The sequence below is a fragment of the Panthera tigris genome, chromosome A1 (genome assembly GCF_018350195.1).
Source record: "Panthera tigris isolate Pti1 chromosome A1, P.tigris_Pti1_mat1.1, whole genome shotgun sequence".
NCBI lineage: Eukaryota > Metazoa > Chordata > Mammalia > Carnivora > Felidae > Panthera > Panthera tigris.
Genome location: NC_056660.1, coordinates 21,147,507 through 21,173,359, shown reverse-complemented (window position 1 = coordinate 21,173,359; position 25,853 = coordinate 21,147,507). Strand labels below are relative to the sequence as shown.

The window sequence follows — 25,853 nt, the reverse complement described above, 5'->3', positions numbered from 1 at the left end:
CTATGCTGGAGACAGTGGTCTGAAAAAAAGAAAAGGGAATGGTTGAGGAACAGAGGTTAAAATAAGGTAAGAAAGCAAGTGTTTAGAGAGGAAGGGAGTGAAAAAATTGGAATGATAGGTGGTGTGGTCACAGATCAAGAATATTGGAGTCTAAGGTTGTGGAACAATTTCTTGATGATCAGAAGGTTGAAGGTGTGGCTCTGGGTATGGATTACTGAATGAAATGGTTGTAGCTGGTGGAGTCAGAATTCAAGGTTGTTGTTGGATAGGTTGTCCATATGGACACTGAACTGGCACATCATGGCAGGAAATGCAGGGGAGACAGATACTGAAAGCCAAGTGCCAAAGTCCACTATAAATAAGAGAGAGTGACTGGGCAATAAAGTAATGGGAATGAAACAGAGGAATAAAAAGTTTCCAAGATTGTTCATTATAGCCTTTTTCTCTCTCACAAATTAAGAGTCATGAGGGCAAGGACTATGTCTTACATAATATTGCAAATATTTGTTGATTAATGGATAAACAAATGATGACCTCATCATTTTGAACAAATATTCATGTTGAATTAGTATTTTTGGAAACTTTGGGTTTTTCTTATTACAAGCAGTTGATACTAAAGAATATACAACAAGATGAGCAAGATGTAGAAAAAAAATTAATAATCCAAACCCGGAAATAACCACCGTTAGCCCCTTTTATTAAATTTTCATACCTGTTTGTTGTTTATCCTGGCAATAAATATTCAGCTATAATATCCTTTAATGGCTAAGTATTCCACATAAAATAAGGATATACCATAATTTAAGTAGTATCTTATTTGGGGATATTATATGTGTTTTTTTCTCTATTTTTAAAAGGGACAATCTAACAGTTAAATTTTTGCTTTATTTCCTTAGGATGCAGTCTTAGAAGTGGATTTTCTGGTAGGGTCTTCATAGCCAGCTTATTTTTCTTTGTTTTAGGCCTATTTCTAACAGACTTGTTATGTGTATTCTTATTCAATTCTGGATTGGATTCAGAAAATTGGACAGTGTTGCAGGTACTGAATGACGTGTAGGCATGCTGATATCCACAAAAGTAAGAACTGGTAAGTAAAAGTCCTTCACAGGAATAATGATAGGTTTTTTTTTTTAGCTTATTTATTTATTTTGAGAGAGTGCATGTGTGGGGGGGGGAGGGGCAGAGAGAGAGGAAGAGAAAGAATCCCAAGCAGGCTCTACCCTGTCAGAGCAGAGCCCGACATGGGGCTTGATCCCATAACCCATGAGATCATGACCTAAGCTGAAGTCAAGAGTCGGACACTTAACTGGCCGAACCACCCAGGCGCCCCAATGATGGGTATTTTAAAAACTTGGAATTAAGTTTACTTTTCATGAGCACAATAAGAAATGATTCATGAGCTGAATAACAGGATATAGTGGTCAATTCAGAAATGCATATTCAAATTAAATAAAAACCTCTATGAATAACCTACATATTTGTTGACAGCATCCAATTTTAGGAGAGGTTTTAATAAATCATGAATAATCAAGTTCACAGCTTCTCAAACTTTTTCATAAAAGTGTGGTTAATAGTAGAGAAAAGTGAATAATTGCCTTAGAATGCTTGATCCCAAACTAGAATTTTCTTCAGTTTCTTGTCTTAAATTTAATATAAAGGTTGCGTTATATACCATAGAAGCCCTATGTTTAGTGTAAATATGCTTATAAATTTTTTTAAAATCTTGGAATATAAAATTGATGTCTAAGAAGATGCCCCATATTTATTCAGTGGCTTTTAACACCCTGGCATACCATAAGTTTCCTTTGTCCTAAACTGGACTTTTAGAGGAAAGGTTCCAGGTTATTTATGGTTGTACAATATGCTCCTCCTTTTCAGTTTTCTCTTTTATAGTTTAGCCCAGGCTATTTATAGTAGTGTATGGTAGGGAGTAGATTAATTGGTGATTACTCACTTTGAACCTGAGAGTGTTGGAAAGACTGAAAATTCACAGAATGAAAATTTAATATCATATCCAACAGACTACACTTCAAGAATGTTAAAGAAAGTCATTCAGACAGAAAGGAAATGATACCGGATGGAAATACAGATCTACACAGAGGAATGATGAGCACTGGAAAAGGTAACTACATGGCCAAATATGTAAGTTTTTTTTTCCCATTTAATTCTCTTTTAAGATAACGATTTAAACAAAAACAATAGCAATGTATTATGGGATTTATAATATGCATTAGTAAATATATGTCAATAATAGCATAAAGACCAGGAGGAGAAAAATGGAAATATGATATTATAAGGTTCCTTTATTATATGTGAAGTGGTATAAATTTACTTGAAAGTAAATTGTGATAAATTAAATATGTAGACTATAAACCCTAAAGCAACCAGTAGAATAATAACAAAACAGTTATGGCTAATAAGCCAAAAGGATAAAAAATGGAATCATAAAAAAGTACTCAATCCAGGGGCGCCTGGGTGGCTCAGTTGGTTAAGTGTCCAACTTTTGGTTTCGGGTCAGGTCGTGATCTCACAGTTTGTGAGTTCGAGTCTTGTGTCATGCTTAGTGCTGACAGGATTCTCTCTCTCTCTTTCTTTCTCTTCCCCTTCCCTGCTTCTCTCTCTCTCTCTCTCTCAACAGAAATAAACTTAAAAAAAAAAAAAAAGTACTCAATCCAAAAGAAGGCAGAAAAAGGAGAAAAGGAGCAATGAACAGATGGAACACAGAACAAATGGAACAAATAGAAGTTAGCAAGACGAGGGGGTGCCTGGGTTGGTTGAGTGTCTGACTCTTGACTCAGGTCATAATCTCATGGTTCGTGGGATACAGCCCCATGTTGGGCTCTGTGTTGGCAGTGTGTAGCCTGCTTGGAATTCTCTCTCTCTCCCTCTCTCTCTTTCCCTCCCTTGCTCATGCTCTTTCTCTCTCAAAATAAAAAAATAAAACATTAAAAAAAAAAAGAAGAAAATAGCAAGATGATAGGCTTAAATTTAATTATGTCCGTAATCACACTAAATGTAAATGATCTAAAAATCCCAAAGAGTACAGACTGTCAGGTTAGATAGCAAGAAAGACCCATCACACTTTATATATAGAGATACAAAAATGTTAAGAATGAAAGGATGGTAAAAGATATACCATGCTGATGCTCACATTAGTCAAAAGAAACTGGTGGAGCTGTATTAACATAGTAAAAACAAAGTAAGATTTCAGAGCAAAGGGTATAACTGGGGTAAAGAAAGTCATTTCATAACAATAAAGAAGTCAGTTAATTAGGAGGATGTGATAATCCTAAATGTTTATGCCCCAAATGATAAAAGGTCCAAAATATGTGAAGCAAAAACTGATAGAACTGTAAGCAGAAACAGACAAATCTATAATTATAGCCAGAGATTTTAATAATTGCTTCAATAATTAAATCCATAATAATTAAATTATTATTATTAAATAATAATCCTCTTAAATAGTTGCTAGGACAAGTTGAAACATAGCAAGGACATAGTAAACTCAACACTAGAACATTCCACAAACAGAAGAATACACGTTCTCTTCAAAAAGAGTACATGAAACATTTACCCAAAGAGACCATATTCTTGGTTAGGGGTTAGCAAAGTATGACTATGGGACCAAATCTAGCTTGGTTTTATATGGCCTATGAACTAAGAATGGTTTTCACATTTTGAAAGGTTTCTTAAAAAAGAAAAAATATGTAACACAAGAGACTGTGTGTGACCCATAAAGCTTAAACTATTTACTGTCTGATCCTTTATAGAAAAAGTTTGCCAGTCTCTGTTTTAGACCATAAAATATGTCTCAATATATTTTAGAGGATTTAAGTCATGCAAACTATGTCCTTTCACCACAATGGAATTAAATTAGAAATCAATAGCAGAAAGCTAACTGGAAAATCCCCAAATATTTGGAAAGTAAACCACATGCTTCTGTGTAACCCACTGATTAAAGAAGAAATCCAAGGTGAAATTAGAAAGTATTTTGACCTGAATGAAAATAAAAATACAACGTATCTTAATTTATACCAATGAACTGCCTACATTAAAAAATACAAAAAAATCTCAAAGCAATGACCTAACTTCCACCGTAAGAAACTAGAAAAGAACAAATCAAACACAGAGAAGCCAAAGAAATGAAATAATAAAGATGAAGGTGGAAATTAATGAAATAGAAAACAAAGATTAATTGAGAATATCTAAGGAATCAAAGCCTGGTTGTTTGAGATCAGTAAAATTGATAAACCTGTGGCTAGACTGGTTAGGGAAAAAAAAAAAGAGAAGACACTTATCAAGAATACCAATGTCAGAAATGAGAGAGGTGACGTCATTACAAATTCTACAGATATTTAGAGGATAATAAAGGAATATTATGAACAACTTTAGGCAAAAAAAAAAAAAAAAAAAAAATTAACAACTTAGATGAAATGACCAAATTCCCTGAAAGACATAAACTACCAAAGCTGACTCAAGAAGAAATATATAACCCGAATGGTTATATATTTATTTCCCCAAAATTGAACTTTTAGTTTAAAACATTCCTGTAAGAAAAATTCTGGTCCATAGGATTTTACTAGTGAATCCTTACAATATTTAGAGAAAAAAAAAAAACAACAACAACCAATCGCTGTAAGCTCTTTCACAAAAGTAAAGAGAAAGGAATGTTTTCAGGCTTCTTCTGGAGGCCAGCATTACCCTGATACCCAAGCCACACAAAGACATTACAAGAAAAGAAAACTCTGGACAATTTCCCTCATGAACACAGATGTAAAAAATTCTAGACAAAATTTTATTAAATCCAACAATATATAAAAAGGATAATATTTTAATTGGGTGGGGTTTATTCTAAGAGTATAAGATTGGTTTAACATTCAAAAATCAATCATTATAACTCACCACATTAATCCAAAAAAGAAAAGCTGATCATCTCAATAGGTGCAGAAAAAACATCTGACAAAATCCAATATTCATTCCCAATTTAAAAACTCAGCATACTTAGAATGCAAGGGTACTTCTTCAACCACATAAAGTGCATTTATAGAAAACCTACAGATAATCTCATGCCTATCGGCGAAAGACTGCATGCTTCTTTTCCTGTAACTTCAGGACAACAGAGTAATGTCTGTTCTTACCACTTTTATTCAACATTGGAGGTTCTGCCATGCAATCAGGCAAGAAAAGAAAAAAAACATATTCGTATTGGAAAGGAAGAAATAAAACTGACATAATCATCCATCTGTTCCATTTGGTGGAATCGACAAAACTTACTAGAATAGGTGAATGTAGCAAAATTGCAGGATACAAGATAAATATATAATAATTTGTATTTCTACATTCTAGCAACAAACAACTGAAAATGGAAATACAAAAAATATATAGCCTTTACAATAGCATAAAAAATATGAAATACTTAGGAATAAATCTGATAAAAGGCACAAAGGACCTATACACTAAAGACCGCAAGTATGGTTAGAGAAAGTAAAGACAACTTAAATAATTGGACAGATTTTCCTGGCTCAGTGGGTTCATATCATTAACATGTCAGCTCTCCTTAAATTGATATGTAGGTTCAACACTATCCAAATCAAAATCCCAGTAGGTTGAAAGAAAGAAAGGAAGGAAGGAAGGAAGGAAGGAAGAAACTTACAAGCTGATTCTAAAATTCATATAGAAATGCAAAGATGTAGAATAGCCCAGTTAACTTTGATAACAAGAACAAAGTTGGAGGACTGACACTACCTGATTTTAAGACTTATTAAATATCTACAGTAATCAAAACAGAGTGGTATTAGTGTAAAAATAGACAAATGGATTAATGTAACAGAATGTAGAGTCCAGAAATAGACCCACATATATAAGGACAACAGGTTTTTGACAAAGTGCAAAGGTAATTCAATGAATAAAGAATAGTTTGTTTTTAACAAATTGTGCTTAGAAGAACTGGATATCCATACATAAAAATAGGAACTTTGATTTACATCTCAAACCTTGTATAAAAATTTACCCCAAATTGATCACAGACCTAAACATAAAGCTTAAAATTACTGTTAAATTTCTGGAAGAGGAGGGTCTGGGTGGCTCAGTTGGTTGAGCGTCCAACTTTGGCTCAGATCATGATCTCACAGCTCATGAGTTGGAGCTGCACGTCAGGCTCTGTGCTGACAACTCAGGGCCTGGAGCCTGCTTTGGATTCTGTGTCTCCCTCTCTCTTTGCCCCTCCCCTGCTTGCTCTGTCTCTCTCTGTCTCTCAAAATTAAATAAACTTAAAAAAAAAATTTTTTTTTTAATTTCTGGAAGAAAGCGTAAGAAAATTTTTGTGACTCTGAGTTAGACAAAGATTTTTTAGATGTGACAATAAAAGTCACAATCTATGAATGAACAAATTGAGAGATTGGACTTAGTCAATTTTTACAAACTTCTATTCTTTAAAATATACTGCTAAAGGAGACAAGCCCCAGCCTGAGAGAAATATTTGCAAAGCATGTAATAAAGAATTTGTATCAAGAATGTAACAAACTCTCAGGGTGCCTGGTTGGTTCAGTTGTAGAGTATTTGACTCTTAATCTCGGGGTCATGAGTTCAAGCCCCACGTTGGGCATAGATATCACTTAAAAAATAAATAAAGATAGGGGTGCCTGGGTGGCTCAGTCGGTTGAGTGCCTGACTGCAGCTCAGGTCATGATCTCACGGTCTGTGAGTTCGAGCCCCGCATCAGGGTCTGTGCTGACAGCTCAGAGCCTGGAGCCTGCTTTGGATTCTGTGTTTCCCTCTCTCTCTGCCTCTTCCCTGCTCACACTTTGTCTTGCTCTCTCTCAAAAATAAATAAAAACGTTAAAAAAATTTTTTTAAATGAAAGAAACTCTCAAACTCTCAAAACTCAACAATGAGAAAACAAGTCTCAAAAAATGGGCAAAAGACTTGGACAGTAACTTCACCAAGCAGATACCCAGATAGCAAATAGGTACATGAAATGATGTTCCAACTTTATTAACCTCATTAGTCTTAGGGAAACAGAATAAAAACCATGATGGAGAAACTGGATATCCATCTACAAAAAATGTATACATATCTATTAGAACAGCTAAAATGAAAAGTGTTGTTAAGGATATGGAGGAATTAGAACTTTGATATACTCCTCTAATAGGGATGTAAAAGGATATAATCAGTTTGAAACAGTTTGGCAGTTTCTTGAAAAGCTAAACATATACCAATATATGACCCATTTCATTGTAGGTATTTCCCCAAGAAAATAAAGCATATGTTCCTATAGACATCTGTATATGAATATTCACAGTTGCTTTATTTATTTATTTATTTAAAAAAAAATTTTTTTTTTCAACGTTTTTTATTTATTTTTGGGACAGAGAGAGACAGAGCATGAACGGGGGAGGGGCAGAGAGAGAGGGAGACACAGAATTGGAAGCAGGCTCCAGGCTCCGAGCCATCAGCCCAGAGCCTGACGCGGGGCTCGAACTCACGGACCGCGAGATCGTGACCTGGCCGAAGTCGGACGCTCAACCGACTGCGCCACCCAGGCGCCCCCACAGTTGCTTTATTTTTAACGATCTCTAATTTGAAACAAGTCAAATGTCTATTAACAGATAAATTGTGATATATTCTTACAATGTAATACTCAGCATTAAAAGGTAATGAAGTATTGTTATATACAACAGCCTGGATGAATCTAAAAACGATATTCTAAGTGATGAAAGGCAGAAAATATAAAATTCTAGAAAATGCAAACTAATCTATTAGGACAAAAGGGGAGACGGCCCAGTGGTTGCTTGGCGAGAGAGGTGCTAGGAGATTTAAAAAGGCAGGGAAAATTCTCAGGGTTGATGGATATGTTCACTCTTATTCTGGTGACGGTTTTACAGGGGTATAGATGTTAAAACTTAGCAGTTGTATAGTTATCAATTGTATGCATGTTAAAAGTTATTAGTTGTACACCTTAAGTAGGTGCAGTTTATTGAATATCAGTTCTACCTTAGTAAAGTTTTATTAAGCTTAATACATTTAAAAATAGATCTATAAAATAAGGGAAAATAACTTCAACTGAAATATAAAAGGGAATGAACATTTATTAGAAACATACTAAGGGGCAAGTACTAGGTAGTTGCTTTAAATAAGAATTACAGTATACATAAATATATCATTTTCTATGTGCACTTTAAATACATTAAGATGTTGAGGCCACTTGGATGGCTCAGTTGGTTGAGCCACTTACTCATGATTTCGTCTCAGATCATGATCCCAGGGTTGTGGATCAAGCCTTGCACTGGGCTTGGGGCCTGCTTAAGATTCTCTCTCCCTCTGCCCCTTTCCCCCATTCCCGTGCTCTCCCTCTCTCTCTCAAATAAAAAAAAAAAAAATTAAATATATTAAGGTGTTAAATCCTCACAACCCTTTGGGGTGTAGGGACTATTATTATCCTCATTTTATAGATGAGGAAAAGGAGGCATTAAGTCACAAAACTTCTGAGTGAGGGAGCTGAAATTTGAACCTGGGAAGTCTTATTTGAATAGATCTTCATGACATCGATAAGGGTACAGCGTTTTAGTTCCAGTTTACAAAATGAGAGAACTGTGACTCACAAAGGCAGTAAATTTTCCAGGGTCGCAGAATTTGTAAGTAATGTCAAGAGTTAAACTCAAATTTGTTTTATTCCAAAATTATATACTCTTCTATACTAGATTGCTTGCACTTAGATTTGTGGTTAAATAGCAGGCCTGATGCTATAATCCTAGTGATAACTCAGACTATGTGATCCACTTTTCCCATACCCCTTTTACCACTCAATGTGTTGTCTGGCATGTTTGTTGACTATAGATTAGAATATCTATTTCTATCTCTATTTCTATCTCTATCTCTATATAGCATCAATAAGCAAGTAAGAGCTCAAAAATTATTGTTGCTTTGTCTTGACAATTCCATTTTCGATATTCATAGTAACTGTTTCTCTTGAAACTAAGAGATTGAATGTGTGACTTTGAAGGATCTTTTCAGGCTAATATTAAAGCCAGTAACTTGTCTATGCACTTCTATAAGTACAATTAAACAGATGATATGTTCCTATATCCCTAAAATTGAACTGGAGGAATTTCTTTTACTTTTCCATGATATCTTCCTTTTCCTGTGAGTGAGTGAGTGTGTGTTTTAGATTATGGTTACTAGAGTGGGAGATATGGTTTGATATGTGGTCCAAGTGGCCCCCAACGAGACTTTCTTGGTTAAAGTCATGAGAGTAAGCAAGAATGCAGGAACATTTGTAAATTGCTAAATAAAGTATTCCATTATACTGAACAGAGTTCAAAAGGCATAAAACTTTTACAATAAAAATATTTTTTTAGGTGAATTTTGGAGTCAGTATGGTATTAGTTAAGAAAAGTGGCATTGGAATCAGATCGGAACTCAAATCCTCGTTCTGCCTACTTATTATCTAGGTTACCTTGAAGATATAACTTAACTTGGGCCTCAGTTTTGCCCATCTGTGAGATGGGTAATACCTCATTGAGTTTTTGTGTGTTAAATGAGATAATAAATATGTGAGCACATAACACAGTATCTAACATACAGAAAGTACTCTAATAAATGTTCTACTGTTAGCTACTATGAAGGTACTTCTATATAAATATAGGAATCCAAAGCCATATCTGATTAGATAATGATTAAATGGTGAAATTATTTTATGATATAATCTCCTGTGTACAGAAAATATATCAAATAGATTACAAAAACCCTGAGTTCAGGGAGTATTGAACCTGATCCTTTCCTATTTAAAGAAACATGTAGCCTAGCACATTCTAAAATTGAACCCTCTTTAAAGGTGAGTTTCTATTCACGTGGTTCCATAGCCAAGATTTGCTTTGGAAATGGAAATTCACGTTGACCCTGACAGTTTTACATAAAACAAACTCCAGGGGCACCTGGGTAACTCAGTCGGTTACATGTCCAACTTTGGCTCAGGTCATGATCTCCCAGTTTGTGAGTTTGAGGCCCGTGTCAGGCTCTGTGCTGACAGCTCAGAGCTTGGAGCCTGCTTTGGATTCTGTGTCTCCCTCTCTTTCTGTCCCTCCCCTGCTCGCACTCTGTCTTCTCTCTCTCCCTCAAAAATAAACAAACATTAAAAAAATATTTTTAAAACTCCAAATTTAACTTTTAAATAGTTTGAATGACTTGTGCTAATGTATATTTTATATTCTATATTTTTTGAAGCCATGGCCTTTATACAAAGGTACACAGTCAAAAGTTGCAGATACTTATTTTGTTTGTTTTATTTTAAGGCACATAATGTGTATAAGTTGGCTAGGAGGACATTCAGTTAAAAATTCGTAACTTCCAGGGTCGCCTGGGTGGCTCAGTCGGCTCAGGTCATGATCTCAAGGTTCATGAGTTCAAGCCCCATATCGTGCTCTCTGCTGTCAGCGCGGAGCCTGCCTCAGAGCCTCTGCCCCCTTCTCTCTCTCTGCCTCTCCCCTGCTCCCACTCTCTTTCTCAAAAAATAAACTTAAAAAAAAATGCAGAACTTCCAATGAGATAATCCAGTAAGAATAAATCTTTCAATTTTATTCATTCATTTTATTATACTCCCTCAGTAAGGGGTCAGTCAAAATGAAGAGTCGATATTTAATAAAGGATAGCTTTATCTGACCTGAAGGAAAGAGTTCCAAAGATAGATCACCTTCTTTAAAATTGCTTTGAAATTGATACCTCATCTTAGAGTCAAAGTTCATACATAGCCATTTGATCTTCTTCACTGCATTTCCTCATTAGTCCATTGAGTTTCCATCAATTTCTATATGATGATGACTTACACATGTACAGTAACAGGCCCAACAGCTGCTCAAGAGAGCTTGAGTCCTCTGTCTTCTGGTGACATCCTATTTAGATCTGACAGTAAGTTCATTTTTTTCCCTTCAAGCTATTTCTTCCAAATTTCTTAGTTATTCTTGTTGACAACACAAATTTTCGGACCTTCAAACTTAAAATCTTACGTTCATTTCTTTATTTTCTTATCCTCCCATAGGTAAACAAGTGTTAAATTTGTTACTTCTTATAGTTGCTTCTTTATTATATACTTCAGACCTGTATCTTTTCATTTTTAAAACTGCCCATTTAATCTAAAGCTCTTAAGTGTCTAGTTTGTGTTCTAGGCTCTTGTATCATACTGCATTGCATTACATTGCCTTGCTTGTATTGCATTACAGCCTCTTGGTATTTTCCCTAGTCCCCATCCTGTCTTACCCCTTTTCCCACTAGCATATACAAACTCTGTAGAGAAGTATTGCTAGGTGAATAAAGAACACCTGATTGACTAAAAAAAAAGGAATTTAAATAGAATCTCCTTTCAGTGATTCCACCTACAAGGAAAGGAGAAGAACAGAGCCTTCAGGAATTGAATCACAACCTAGACATCTACTGAATGGGAGAGTGTTGCTAGGAAGAGACATTATACATAATAACCACTGGAAAGATAAAAGGAGATATGAAATTCAACTTTTTGCTTTCTTTCCCTTTTTGCTTTTCACATAGTTCAGTTGGGAATCTTTCTAGGTGCAGTATTTATTTTGTTTGTGTTAGTCTGGTCATTATAAAGTTATCTAGGAAGCTAGGAGAGCTGACCAGCAGAAGGGAAAAAAAGCAGTCTATTCTGACTACACTGACCAAAGGAGTTCAATTCATACCAAACATCTTTCTCCCACTTAGAAAACATCCTAGCATTTAAGGCCTTCTACTATAAGCCCATTACTAGTTCTTTTCCTTTCTCTTTCATTTCTCTCTGCTCTCATATTTGTGTCGACTGTTCCTATCCAGTTGTCACGTCTTGGACATGCAGTTCCTGGGCCTGCCCTGCAGTAGTTCTGAGGACTGCTCTATCTCTAGTGCCTTCAACAGTGTCTAGCACGTAGCACACAGTGAGCACTCAATACGTGTTGGATGAACGAATCAATGGTTGGTTATCTTTTCCCTCTGGCAATCCAAATCCACTACAGCTTTAAAAACTCTGCATGAAATTTGCCTATTCCAGTAAACTTCTATCCATTATCAATCTAGTTTTTAAATCACTTCATTTTCCATATCCCCTTAGCAATTATTTATAGTTTGCATTTGATTCATATACTTACTATGTTTCTTTTCAAACACTCCCACATCCTTTTTACCTATGTTATATTTTCAATTAAAATGTATCAAATTTTACATATTGGAAATGCTGCTCGACAGTGCCTCATGTGCTGTAGAAAGCAAGACACTTGATAGGTGGGCCGGCTACCTCCTTAAAAGGAGGACATTCTCTAGATCATTGTGATCATCCTTGAAAGGGAGTTTAGATACATAGATAAGTTCTGTTTTTTTGCTATTTCACTATATATTGTGTGACCTTGAGTAAAATCATTCCTTCAGTGCTTAGTTTAAGAACAAATTAAGAAACTGTTTCCAAAGCAAAAACATTTTAAAGTTACGGAAGAATCTACATGTTGGTACATTTCTCCAGAAATATTTAATGTAATATAAAAGTTCTAGCTGGTCAGGACACCTGGGTGGCTTAGTCAGTTAAGCATCTGACTTCAGTTCAGGTCATGATCTCATGGTTCATGAGTTCGAGCCCCACATTGGGCTTGCTGCTGTCAGCACAGAGCCTGCTTTGGATTCTTGTACCCCCCCTCCCCCCCCCCGCCGCCCATCCCCTACTTGCACTCAAAATAAATAAATAAACTTAAAAAAAAAAAAAAGTTCTGGCTGGTCAATTTGAATCTTTTCTTGTAATTTCCATAGAGATGTCCATGCAGCAAAGAAACTGAAACAGTATTATGTAGAAAATATCACCAACCATAGACCCCTAATGTCTTCACTGAGAAGAACCAGAGATAACATCCTGATTTTTGCAGTACTCAAGCTACTCCTTAGTTGTCTCATGAAGGAATTAATGTAGTGGAACACATTCAAGGAATTGCTGAGGTCAGAATAAGAATGTGGAAAGTGAAGTGATGAATCACTGGATTCTACTCCTGAAACCAATTCTACACTGTATGCTAACTAACTTAATTTAAATAAATTAAAAAAACAAAATGAGATACCTTAAAAAAATGTACAAAGTGTAAGAGTATTTTCTATAATGGATTTTTGAAGAGTTAAATTAAGAGTCATATACTCTCTGGCCTCTTTCCCCATCTACACTGTCTTCTGGCAATAATAAATTTGGGCAACCTATACAAAACAATTTCTAAGGACGCAGTAGCAGTTTCTGCGTCATTCCCATTTCCTCCTCTGTAAAAGAGGGTTAATCAGACATTAACATGAAAATATGGGGGGAAGAAAAATACCAAACCAAAGAACTGAGTTTTAGTTCTACTGACATTTATATATCACACTTCCTGTTTATGATTTCAGAAATGCAGCCATGCAGTGCTTCTATTAAAAACTGAGTGATTAAGAACAGTTTCAGGGTTACAGCGACAACTTATCCAAAGGAAAAAAAAACTCACTAAACTTACTATTGCCTTCATCGGTGGAATTGCTATCTTTGTTGTGTAAAAAGTTAAATATTTTTCAAACATTATTTACTAATAGTGTAATTAAAGGGGAGCTTGGTGGTCTTTTGTCCCTAAAACAAGTAATTAGACATGAGTCTTCGTTCTAAATTTGACTAATTAATGGAATAGGAAAACCAAACCAACCCCCAACTAATATATACCTATAGGTATGTATAGGTGCAAGTATATATATATATATATATATATATATGTATATATATACACGTACATATACGTACGTATATATACATATATATATATACGTATATATACGTATATATACGCACGTATATATATATATATATATAATAATTGCAAAAATTTGCTTTTTTCCCCTCCGTTTTAGATTTCAGCTGCCAGTTGGTTATTGTTAGGCAGTAATTAACAGTCCCACCTGCAGGAGGGAAAGGGTAGAGGTGAATGCAATTCTTAAAGCCCCTTTCTTTCACGGTTTGTTCTGTCTGAAGGTAATCATGTGTTTATTTTTTAGTGTCTACTTCAGATTTTGTGTGTGGAGGTGTGTGTGTGCGCAGAGAGAGAGCACTCAAGTGAGCAGTAACTCTTCCTAGACATCCAAATCCATGTTCTCATTTCTTGTTGGCCACAAAGGTAAACTTGTTCCCAGCTTCCCTTGCAGTTGGGTGTAGGCATGTGACCAAGTTAGAGCCAATGGAATAAGAACAGCAGTTCTGTGTACTACATTTTAGTCTCCTAAAAATACTTGCCTTCTAACAGACTGTCATAGACAAGACCCTCCAGGAGGCCTTGGAAGTTTGGTACTGAAAGCCTAGTTACTGGAAAACCTTGGAAACTAAGTACTGAACTACTTGTCTATTTTAGCAAGAAACTTGTTTATTTTAGCAAATATAATTGGAGCCATTATACATTTGGGTGTTGATCTGTTATGGCAATTAGCCTACCCTAATTAATGTAATACATAAAACTTGTATTTACAGTGTCCCTTTGATGCATGACTCCAGCGGGTGGGCACTATTTACATTGTAATGTATGTAAATGGCATTTCCTGAAGCAGGATTAAGAAGCTACAGGTATATATAAATATGGATATCCATATGAATATATATATATATATATATATGTATATATATATATATATATATATATATATATATATATAAAATAAAATAAATTTTCACCCTAGGAGTTAAGCAATACTTAGTTCTGCCAAACTAACTCCAACTTCTCTCTTGGATTTTACTGCACACAAGCATCGCTTTGTGATTGATGATGAGGGAAAATGTATACTTAGGATACAAATCAGATCTCTTTCTTAGATTTGTTCAACTGTTACTATATAGTGTTCTTATAACCTAATAAATACCTCTGGTATGCATTAGGCTGAAAGAGTGTTAGGATCCCCTGCCTACCCCCACCCACTCCAAGCTTACTGCTATGAGTAACAAAAACTTTTCTGATTTACTTTTCTCATTTGTAAGACGAGAGTTGGATTGTGTAACCTCAAAGGTCCTGTCACTAAAATTCTATTGATGACTGTAATGTCCATAGCTATTGGTAGAAATAATCATTCATGTGAGTATTGGTTTGGATTCCAAATTCATTCTATAGAGATCGTTAAAAGTAACTTGAAGTTTTGAAAAAAGGTATGTAAGTTGCACCAGTTCACAAAGACGCACATCAGAAGTTTCACTCTTCTCCTGAACAAAAACTATTAAGTTGAAAAGGTGTTTAACTCAGAACATTTTTTAGGGTAATTTTAAAGCAGTGTGTCACCTGATCCCTTTGCTTGTGGGGGGAGAAGTACCAACACTAGTGCAGAATGTGAGATCTACTGAAATAATGTACCATATTGCAAAAAAAAAAAAAAAAAAAAAAAAAAAGTAGAAAACTAAATAGCAGATTGTATAGTTGTTCACTGAATAGTTACAAGTTTAAATTTTATTTCTCCTAATTGTATATTTGTGTTCCAATGTTTCAGCGTAGTAACCATTAATATTATAGCAAGCTCAGAATCATGGCAATATCACCAAAGTCATAGTTACCTTTGTCATAGTTAACACACTAAATCACATTTTTGGTGTAGCTAACAGAAATGAATATTTATTTGCCTATTTGTCTGCTGTTGGGGCTTTAATCTCATGGATTTCAACTATGGGTAAAGCGAAAATATACATCATCCAGACTTGATGCAGGCACGGGATTGGCTTTAATTCATTCTTTTACTGCAGGAGAGCTGCAGAAATATGGACCTCACTCAGGGATGATACTGTTTTAGAAAGGAGAAAGAACAGGCTCTGTAACATTGTCCAAAGTGGAGTTTTTTTATATTATCAGAAAGCCATATATAGGCTGGAATAGATAAGAAGAAGGAATCAGAGTGATTTTTTTTTTCCACACAAAAGGAATAAAACGAGAAAGCCTATAATAGTATTTATTTTGGGTACTAGGAGACAAGTATAGATTCTAAAATATCCTTTACAATACTGCAGAAATTGGGAAAAAAAAATCTTCAGAATGAGGGCACGGATAAATACATTTTGGTATATATCCCTATGTTGGAATGCTATGCAGATATTAAAAACATGTTTTTTTTTTTTTTAATTTTTTTTAACGTTTTTTATTTACTTTTGAGACAGGGAGAGACAGAGCATGAACAGGGGAGGGTCAGACAGAGGGAGACACAGAATCCGAAACAGGCTCCAGGCTCTGAGCTGTCAGCACAGAGCCCGACGCGGGGCTCGAACTCACGGACCGCGAGATCATGACCTGAGCCGAAGTCGGCCGCTTAACCGACTGAGCCACCCAGGCGCCCCAAAACATGTTTTAAAAAATATTCAATAACATGGAAAAATGTTCATTATAAACATTTATTCTTACTAAATCCTTTATTCTTACTAAACAGGGATCAGTCTTATTCTTTCCAACCTCTGTCCTCTTTCTGCCGTTTCCTCTCTATCCCCAGGATAAATAGGAGCACAATGGAAGAAATGTTTAACACAGAGACACACGGATTGTGATATTTAGAGCCTGAAGTGATTTTAGAGATAATTTAGTTAAAATCCATCAGTTTGCAAAGGAAATGGGCACTCTCAAAAATGAAATGTTTCATCTAAGGTTTCAATTCTTTTAGTATTATCACTTGCTAAAACTTAGGGTTTCTTACTCCCCAAATTGGGAATGTTTCACTTTCTACTTCAACATTGCTATATCAGAGATTGGGTCAGACCAGAGTAAAGAGAGTAATAAAGGGAAGGCCAAATTCTAGATACTCTTTCTAGTCTATCCTTTCTTTTGGAGGGGGAAGTACTGGTTACAAGGGGATGACAATGACCAGTCATAAAAGAGCTATAGGGTATCTGGATGTAGAGATGTCTATATTTCCTAATAATTGAAAATCTTTAATGTTTTTCTTAATACAACTTTAAAAATTCTTGGGGTAGAACCCAAATCATTTCTTTTTCTCACTTAGGTAATATTGGTAATGAAAGTGACTAGATTATAGTTTAGGACTATTTATTTATTCATTTGCTTTTGTCTATCTCTTCCACTAGAATGTATCTTATAGGAGGAAGATCTTTTTTCAGTTGACTCCAGTGCCTAGCAAATGTTTGATACACAAAAGATGTTTAATAAGAATTTGGTGAGTGAATTAATAAAGCAGTAATCCTTTATTTACTTAGACTAGATTTCTTCTGGATATTTTCCTCAAGTTTTGCAATCCTATCACCAGTCTAAATCAGTTTTAGAATTAGGTAAATCTGCTCTGTTCATATGCTCTGTATTTCAGTCTTGCACAGTAGAACTGTTTTGTAATATTAATTTAGGTGCTGTTAAAACTCTTGTGCCAAGTTTACTTAGTTTGGGAATGATGTTGGCCTGCAGTTTTATTTAACTGAGCCATGGAGGTGCCCCGGCCTGCAATTTTTTTTAGATTTCCATCCACAGATGAAAGTGTACATTTATACCATGAATTAGTGATATACATGTGATGTACAAGTCAGGAGGCAACACTGTTGGGTGAGTATATTTGAAAATAGGAAAAAAGAGATTGTGATGCCTTGAAAAATAGCATTAGGCCGAAATAAGTATATATTTAAACTTACATCCTCAAATTAAGTGTAAGTTTTGAACCTGACAAAAACAAGTAGATATTTTGAAGAGTGGATTTTTCCTTAAAGTAAGATATTAAAACCAAAACACTAAATCCAAACTTAAATATTAATCTCAATTTTATTTTTTTAATTAAAAAAATGTTTATTTTTGAGAGAGACCAAGTGTTGGGGGGGGAGGGGCAGAGAGTTAGGGAGACACAGAATCCGAAGCAGGTTCCAGGCTCTGAGCTGTCAGCTCCAACTCAAGAACGGTGAGATCATGAAGTTAGACGCTTAACCAGCTGACCCACCCACATGCCTCATCTCAATTTTAAAAGGTACCCCACATAAAATTTTCTCCTTAGATTTATTTTCAATATAAAACTGTGTAGGAAATTAATTAAAAGATTTTTTTACAGCAAGGGGCGCCTGGGTGGCTCAGTTGGTTAAGCGTCCGACTTTAGCTGGGTCATGATCTCACAGCTTGTGAGTTCAAGCCCCACGTGGGGTTCTGTGCTGACAGCTCAGAGCCTGGAGCCTGCTTCAAATTCTGTGTCTCCCTCTCCCTCGGCCCCTCCCCTGCTCATGCTCTGTCTTTCCCTCTTAGAAATAAGTAAACATTAAAAAAATAAAAAAATAAAAAGATTTTTTTTACAGCAAATGTTTTACCATATGAAGAAGTTTAAAACTATTGGCCTTTTAGCTCACTTCTAGGAATTTATCCTAATTTAGGAAATAATCTGAAATGCTAAAACAGATGTAAGTATAAAAAAGTTCATAGTAATATTACTCATAAGAAACTAAGGAAAATAGTTTAAATGACCACTTAAAGGAAATACTACTCAAGGAACATTATACAGCCATTGAAAATATTTTTGAAAGAGTTTTTTTTTTTTTTTTTTTGAAAGAGTTTTAAATAATTTGAGGAAACATTTGTGATATAGTGTTAGGAAAAAAGGAAGTGTACTCAAATAGTTTAAACTTCATAAACTTAAACTACATGGAACTAGGACAACCTCAATAGTCAGTTGCCTGTAAATAAAAGAATTATTGGTTTTTTTCTGCTGTCCTTTACAAAAGGTGTTTCCTTTACTTATTTTATTTAAACATATTTTCAGGGGCGCCTGGGTGGCTCAGTCGGTTAAGTGGCTGACGTCGGCTCAGGTCATGATCTCACGGTCCGTGAGTTCGAGCCCCGCGTCGGGCTCTGTGCTGACAGCTCAGAGCCTGGAGCCTGTTTCAGATTCTATGTCTCCCTCTCTCTGGCCCTCCCCCATTCATGCTCTGTCTCTCTCTGTCTCAAAAATAAAATAGACGTTAAAAAAAAAAAAAATTTAAACATATTTTCAAAATTTTCTTCACTTACATGTACTACTTTTCTAATCAGAAAAAGAAATCCATTACTTGTCATAGATATGTGTTCATGTCCCAGTGATATGTTTTCAGTGTCATGTCAATATAAATATTGTTGAACAATAGAAAAGTTTGATATCATATAAATCCAAATAGTGGAGTTTCCAAAAAAAAAAAAAAAATACTGATACATATCCTATAACTTGTAAAATTATAATGGTTTAATATAGTTTAGTAATGATTTTAACATAGCAGGCTCTCAGCATGTTTGTGGATGATGGAGATAGAGAAGGAGCACCTCAATTTACCAAGTTCCTGGAATCTGTCAGTTAGCTAGTACCTTTCCCACCAAGAGTTTAATCATACAGTATAGTGTCAAAAAGCTGTCCATAAAATTACTCTTAGTTTGTGTGGTATACTTTTGCAAACTATTACTTTCTACTTCAAAAAGAACAGTCTCTTATGTGCTAAATTTTTTAAAAAATGTTTGTTTTTGAGAGAGACAGAGTGTGAGTGGGGGAGGGGCAGAGAGAAAGGGAGACACACAATAATCTGAAGCAGGCTCCAGGCTCTGAACTGTGAGCACAGGGCTCCATCTCATGACCTGAGCTAAAATCAAGAGATGCTTAACCAACTGAACCACCCAGGTGCCCCTCTTATGTACTAATTTTTTATAACCACAGAAGAGAGAAAAATTTGTTCTTACCTTGTTTATTTTGGTCAGCTGTAAGCTTCAGGTGAGACTCTGTGATCTGACATCATCAGTAAAAAAGGTTTCTTGTGGAAATAACTGGCAACAGTACTTACCCTGTAGGCTTGTTACAAGTTTTAGAGATCATGTATGTAAAGTCCCTATCAAGTGCATTGCACATTGGCATTCAGTAAATGGTGGCTATTATGACAATATATAATATTACTATGACATCTTACTGTTATATTCCTATATAGAGGGTGAGTTGAAAAAATATGAATTATAATCTATTTTAAAACATTAATCTAGTCTTCCAGATAAAGATGGGGAGTAAGGGAACAGCACAAAATTTCTCTCTCCAAATATCTTACAATACAGGAAAAACAAACAACAGTAAAAACTCCTTTAAAAAAAAAAATGTCTACAACCTAAGCCAATGAAGGCCAAAATAATACTATTATTTGAAAACAAATACATTTGGAATTTCAAGAAATGAAATACGGTTGGAAATCAGATTGTCAACAAAAGGCAAGACTGGCAATCCCAGCACATTCCCTGAGTCAATTCATTCTTCTTTTCTCCTAGATGATCATGCCTCATCTCTGAGAAGAGATGATATAAACAGTTTCAATATGATATATTGTTTATCCAGTTCTAGGGGGTAGTGGCTGCTTCCTGAAGTTACTCTTATTTTCACTACTCCCTTTTTGCATTTTCAGTTCTATAGCACCTATCTGACCAATTCTTTGTACTCAGTTTTTGCTGTTGAAATTCTTAACAGCAACCAGAAGAACTCCTCTTAAGTATATACATCATCTCCCTGCTCCTCATCAGACTTGGAACAAAATTCAGTCTCCTCACTAGGACCTACAACCCTTTTTGTGAGCTGGCCTGTCCATTTCTCTAGTCTCGTCTCTCACCACTTTCTGGCTCTAATTGGCTCTGATCATTCTGTCTTGAACACACCACTTTCCCACTTACAGGGCCTTTGTACTTACTCTTTTCTGCCTCTGGATTGCCCAGGTCTTCCCCTGACTTATGCCTAACTTCATTCAGATCTCTTCTCAGATGTCATCTTAGAGAGACCTGCTGTCATGCTCCATTTAAAATGCACAATTCCTTCCCCCATTCCTCCCAATTTCCTACCTGGTGTTGTTCTTATTACTACCTGACACTGTTTTAAGTTTGTTTATTTCTCCCTCCCCTATCCTTAACTAAAAGCTCTTCATAAATGTAGGAATATGTTCTTATTTTCCACTAGTGCTGGCACTCAATACATTCTAGTTGATAAATGCATTTAATAAATTGTAGTCAATGTAGAGGAAAAGGAGAACAAAGTAATTGCAAAGAAGATCATATGTAAGTGAGACAAAGATAACATAAAGCCTGATTCATCTCCCTGAGTACATAATGCAACAAGTGAATCAGAACAAGCACTGTAAAGATGTAACAGAAGAGAATTTCCACAAAATAATGAGAAGAACTGAATCTGCAGAAAAATATTAGACACATAATATTCAGTATTGAGGCATTTTCTGGTTAAGCTACTAACCATAAAGAATGAAGGAAAACCTTTTCAGACCTCCAGGAGACAACTAAATAACTTATCAAGAGGGAGGAAATCATGTTGGCCTTAGACTTCCTCTAAGCAATATTCAAAGTCAGAAAACAAAGGAAAAATGTCTGCAGTTTTAAGGCAAAGCCAGCACAACCCCAAACTATTATATCTAAATAAGTGTCATTTGAGAATTGATGAAAAGACCAACACAAGCATCCATGGATCCATATAGAAGAAAACCCCAAAATTACTTAGTGAAGGGCAGATAACTGATGAATCAAAATTCAGTAACTAAGATACTGAGAACCAAGGCATATTGTGAGCACGGGATTAAAATGCAAATCAAGACCAAATGATCAAAGAAATTAGGATTATAAAACAAATAGACATTAAAACCTCAACTTTGTAAAAATAATGATGTAATGATGTAAAAATATATTTTTCATAGCAGAGTCTATTAGCATTTCTAAATTTGAAACATATAAAAGTCTCCAGACTCTTTTTTAAACTTCAGATATTTTAAGAAATAAAATCTCTTGTAGTAAAGAAACATTTTTCTAAAAGTTCAGCAAGTACTTCAGTTTATCTTACCACTTCCAAATTAAAAATTTTAATTTAATGCTTTTAACTTAAATGTAAAGTACATATTCTGATCTTAAATAGATTATCTTATTTGTATAAATGCATAGAAATATGCCTAACATGATATTCATTTAAAATTGATAGTAAAATCTGGGATCTGATATTTAAAAACCTTCCTGTAACTTTCTACATTAAGTTATTTATCAGTGAACATGTATTATTTTTATGAAACTAACAACACTATTACCCATAACAATGTGAATATACTTAATACTGCTGAACTGTACATTTAAAAATGGTTAAGATGGTAAATTTTAATTGCTATGTCTTTAACCACAAAATTTAAAAATAAATATTAAAAATACTGTTAAAAAACTTATAAAATAGATCTAGCCAAGGGGCACCTGGGTGGCTCAATTGGTTAGGCGTCTGACTTCAGCTCAGGTCACGATCTTGCAATTCGTGAGTTCAAGCCCCATGTCAGGCTTTGTGCTGACAGCTCTGAGCTTGGAGCCTCCTTTGAATTCTGTGTCTCCCTCTCTCTCTGCCCCTCCTCCGCTCACACTGTCTTTCTCTGTCTCTCAAAAATGAATAAATTTTTTAAAAAATTTAATAAAATAGATCTAGCCATTATAGCTTTATAGATGGATTATGACTATGCTAAATTTTTCTTAAATCAACTTTTCCATTAAAGGTAACCCGTCAAATTACACCATTCACATAATACTCTGTACTTCCTGCCTATACCTTATCTAATATAATTTTAGAAAACATTGTTATAAGTATGTAAAATGAAGAATACTTATAAAGAGTAATATGTTGATACTTTATTAAATATCCTAGTGTTACATAAGAATGTAAATATGTCATTTGATTTATGTATTTTGGAGGAAATCTTTTAATGATTTTTTTCTGATTGTTAAAATAATTTGTGCTCATTTTAGAAAATATGGGAAAGAAAAATTACCATAACCACATATAATGCACTATGCTGTATTTTTACCCATCCTTTTACTATGCATATAAATGAATACATCTTCAAATAAATGAGAGATAGTTTTATAGCCTAAAAAATTGAACTGTACATTAAATTTAAATATTAGTATTTTTCTGCATTAAGACTTTTAGTGATTGCATAATATTCCATTAGATTGATATACCATGGCTCATTTAACCACTCCTTTACTGTTGAATATTCAGATTGTTTCCTCTGTATAGATGCTGTACTGAATATATATATAAGTCTTTGACTTTGTATTTGATTATTTCTTTAGGATTGGTTCCTGGAAGTGGAACTACTATATCAAAGATTTGGACATTTTTAAGACCCCAGAAAGGTAATATAGTAATAAATGCGACTGTAAGTTTTAACACATTCTTAGCTACACTAGTTATTAACACTTGAATTTTCAATCTTTGTCAGTGTGATAATAGGGAGACTCATTGTGTAATTTGATAAAATTGCATTTTTGCTCATATACTCATATTAATAACTTAACTACCTCAAGGACTTAATATTCTTTGTCTTTTCCATGATGCTTACTCAGCTGGTGAAGAAATGTATTTTTTATTGACTTTGGCAGTATTTCTTTTAAAATAAATTATATTTTGAACACATAGAAAGGTGAAGAAAAATAGCATAAGGAAGGATCCAGATTTATTTTACTTAGTAAAAAAAGGTAAGATTGTATTTAATTATTAATGTAGTGGTAAATAGAACATTATTACTAGAAGCTAGCAATATCATATTTTATTTATTGAATTTATTTCTTTATTGAAATCATACTGAATTTATTGCTTAATGTGCCATTTTCACTACAGCACTTTCCAAAATGCTTACTAAATGCTTAGCTTATAAGATTAAGAAAAACATTCACTAGATAACTACTTTGAAATAATTGCCCCAACCCTGCTTTCATTCACGATGCCTAGAAATAGACTTGCCTACTTTAATTTTCTTTCATGTTGTTATTACTATGAAGTCATTCTATAGATAGGGTAATAAGCATTCTGGCATAAAGAAAAATAGCATCTGTACAACGATATGGCACAGTTTGGTTGGGGCTGTTCCTCCTTCAGAACTTCATTACATAATTTGAAAGTGTTTACTTAAGCTCCTTTGGGCTGCCTCCATGGTAGCTATGAAGTCACAGAATTAGGACCAGTTTGGGGCCTGATAACAACGTCTGTTAGTTTAATGTGAACACTGTGTCAATTTTTTTTTTTTTATCATTGCTGTATAAGAAACTTTAAAAACAAAGATATACTTAATTCATTTCATTTTTTAAAACAAGTATGCTTCTTCAAAAATCATTAATACACAAAACAAGGGATTCATAAATGTATGTTTGCTCATTGTCTAGATGTATTTATTTTAAAATCTGTATTCCATACCATGAATTCACAGTATGATTTTGACTCAGTATAATTATAAATAATTATGCAAAATTACCAAAATGTGTAGAGGTATTAGACAGCCTTTAGGAGAGTATGAATTATTAAAATTCTATTTCTACACCAAGACCACTATTTCTATCTCTAAGTCACAAAAGAAATCTAAGAGAACATCATAGATGTATAAATTATAATAATATCAGCTTTAGGAGAATTTAAAAAGATACCAGGTTATAAGAAAAAATTATTTTCTTTTGATTACTCAAAGAAAGGTAATATTTTCAGTTCCTGAGAGAGAGAACTCTTGCTCCTTGGCCAACCAAATAACTAGGTGTATTGGTTTTAAAGAAAAATATTGCAATATGCATTGTAAACATGGAAGAAGAATAATTTAAATTTTGTATTGTAATAATCAAATGGTATATCACCTTCAAGGCAACGTGAAAATTTTTTATAAAATACCTAAAATCTCAACCATCCCTTTAGAATTACTGAGTTTTATGAATAAACAAGCCTAAGTCACGATCCTGTTATCTAAAAGCATATAGACCTCTTAAAGAAATGTCATTTTGTTTTAATTATGTAACATGAATTTATTATAAAATTACTTGTTGGAATAATCTCCGTAGCATTTTGCTTTTTAACTAACTTTGAGAAGTTAAACTGATGGCCTTGCCAATGATCTAGTGAGGTACAAAGTCAGGGATAATTCAGGGAAGAAACAGAAAAAACCTTTAGGACCTGATCATCACTCTGGAGGTATAGCCACTCTAGGGGTCCTACGTGGATTGGGAGAGAGGGGTTTCTGTGTATAGGCGGCCTGATCTGGAGGGGGAGGATGGTCAAGGGGGAGAAGAGGGAAAGATTATGAGACAAACTGCCTACTCAGATTGGTTTAGGTTTAGCTTTGCTGTAACAATGAAATGTGGTGGGGTTTTTTTGTTTATTTATTTTGAGAGAGAGCGAGCGAGTGCATGTGCATATGGTATGATCAGGGAAGGGGCAGAGAGAGAGAGAAGTAGAGAATCCCAGGCAGGTTCTGCATTCTGAGCCTGGAGCCCAACATGGGGCTCCATCTCATGAAGCATGAGATCATGATCTGAGTTGAAATCAAGTCAGACACTTAACCCACTGAGCCACGCTGGTGCCCCTGAAATGTTTGGGTTTTTATATGTCATTCTCATATCAAAAGAGGATGATTGTTTGGTTTCTTATGTTTAAATATTTTTAATATACGATACATTGTTTATAAATCTGTTTATCGGAAGTTAATATGTGTGGTGATTTTAAACTAAATATTGCCAATTCTTTGACACGCCTTCATTAAAGGATCAGAGTCTAATTCCCCTGTCTAGAATATGGATGGCCTTCGTGATTTTTCTCTAACAAACATAATGTGATAGATATAATGCTGCATGACTAGTTAGGTCATACAGCTTCATCTGGCTCTCTGTCTTAGGACACTTGGAACCCAGGAACCCTGTTGTGAGAAAGCCAAAAACAGGACAGGCCATTGTGTAGGTGTTCTGACCTGATAATCCCAGCTAAGGTCCCAGTCATCAGTGAGTACTAATCACTAGACATGCAAATGAACAAGCCTTCAGATGATACAAACCTCTAGCCTATGAGCTGCTCAAGATGAGGCCAGGTGCATTAGAAACAATCTA

At 34.7% G+C, this 25,853-nt stretch overlaps 1 long non-coding RNA gene across 2 annotated transcripts; it reads left to right on the top strand.

Annotated features, from left to right (window-relative positions):
* LOC102961187 lies at window positions 1-25,177 on the top strand. Of its 2 annotated transcripts, XR_001511927.2 has the most exons (4): window positions 1-1,087; window positions 2,022-2,122; window positions 17,069-17,157; window positions 23,067-25,177. It is a non-coding gene; the product is annotated as an uncharacterized LOC102961187 (long non-coding RNA). The 2 variants fall into 2 exon arrangements; XR_006210815.1 differs by lacking the exon at window positions 23,067-25,177 and having other exon boundaries at window positions 2,022-2,142; window positions 17,069-17,205.
* Window positions 25,178-25,853: the final 676 nt, after the last annotated feature.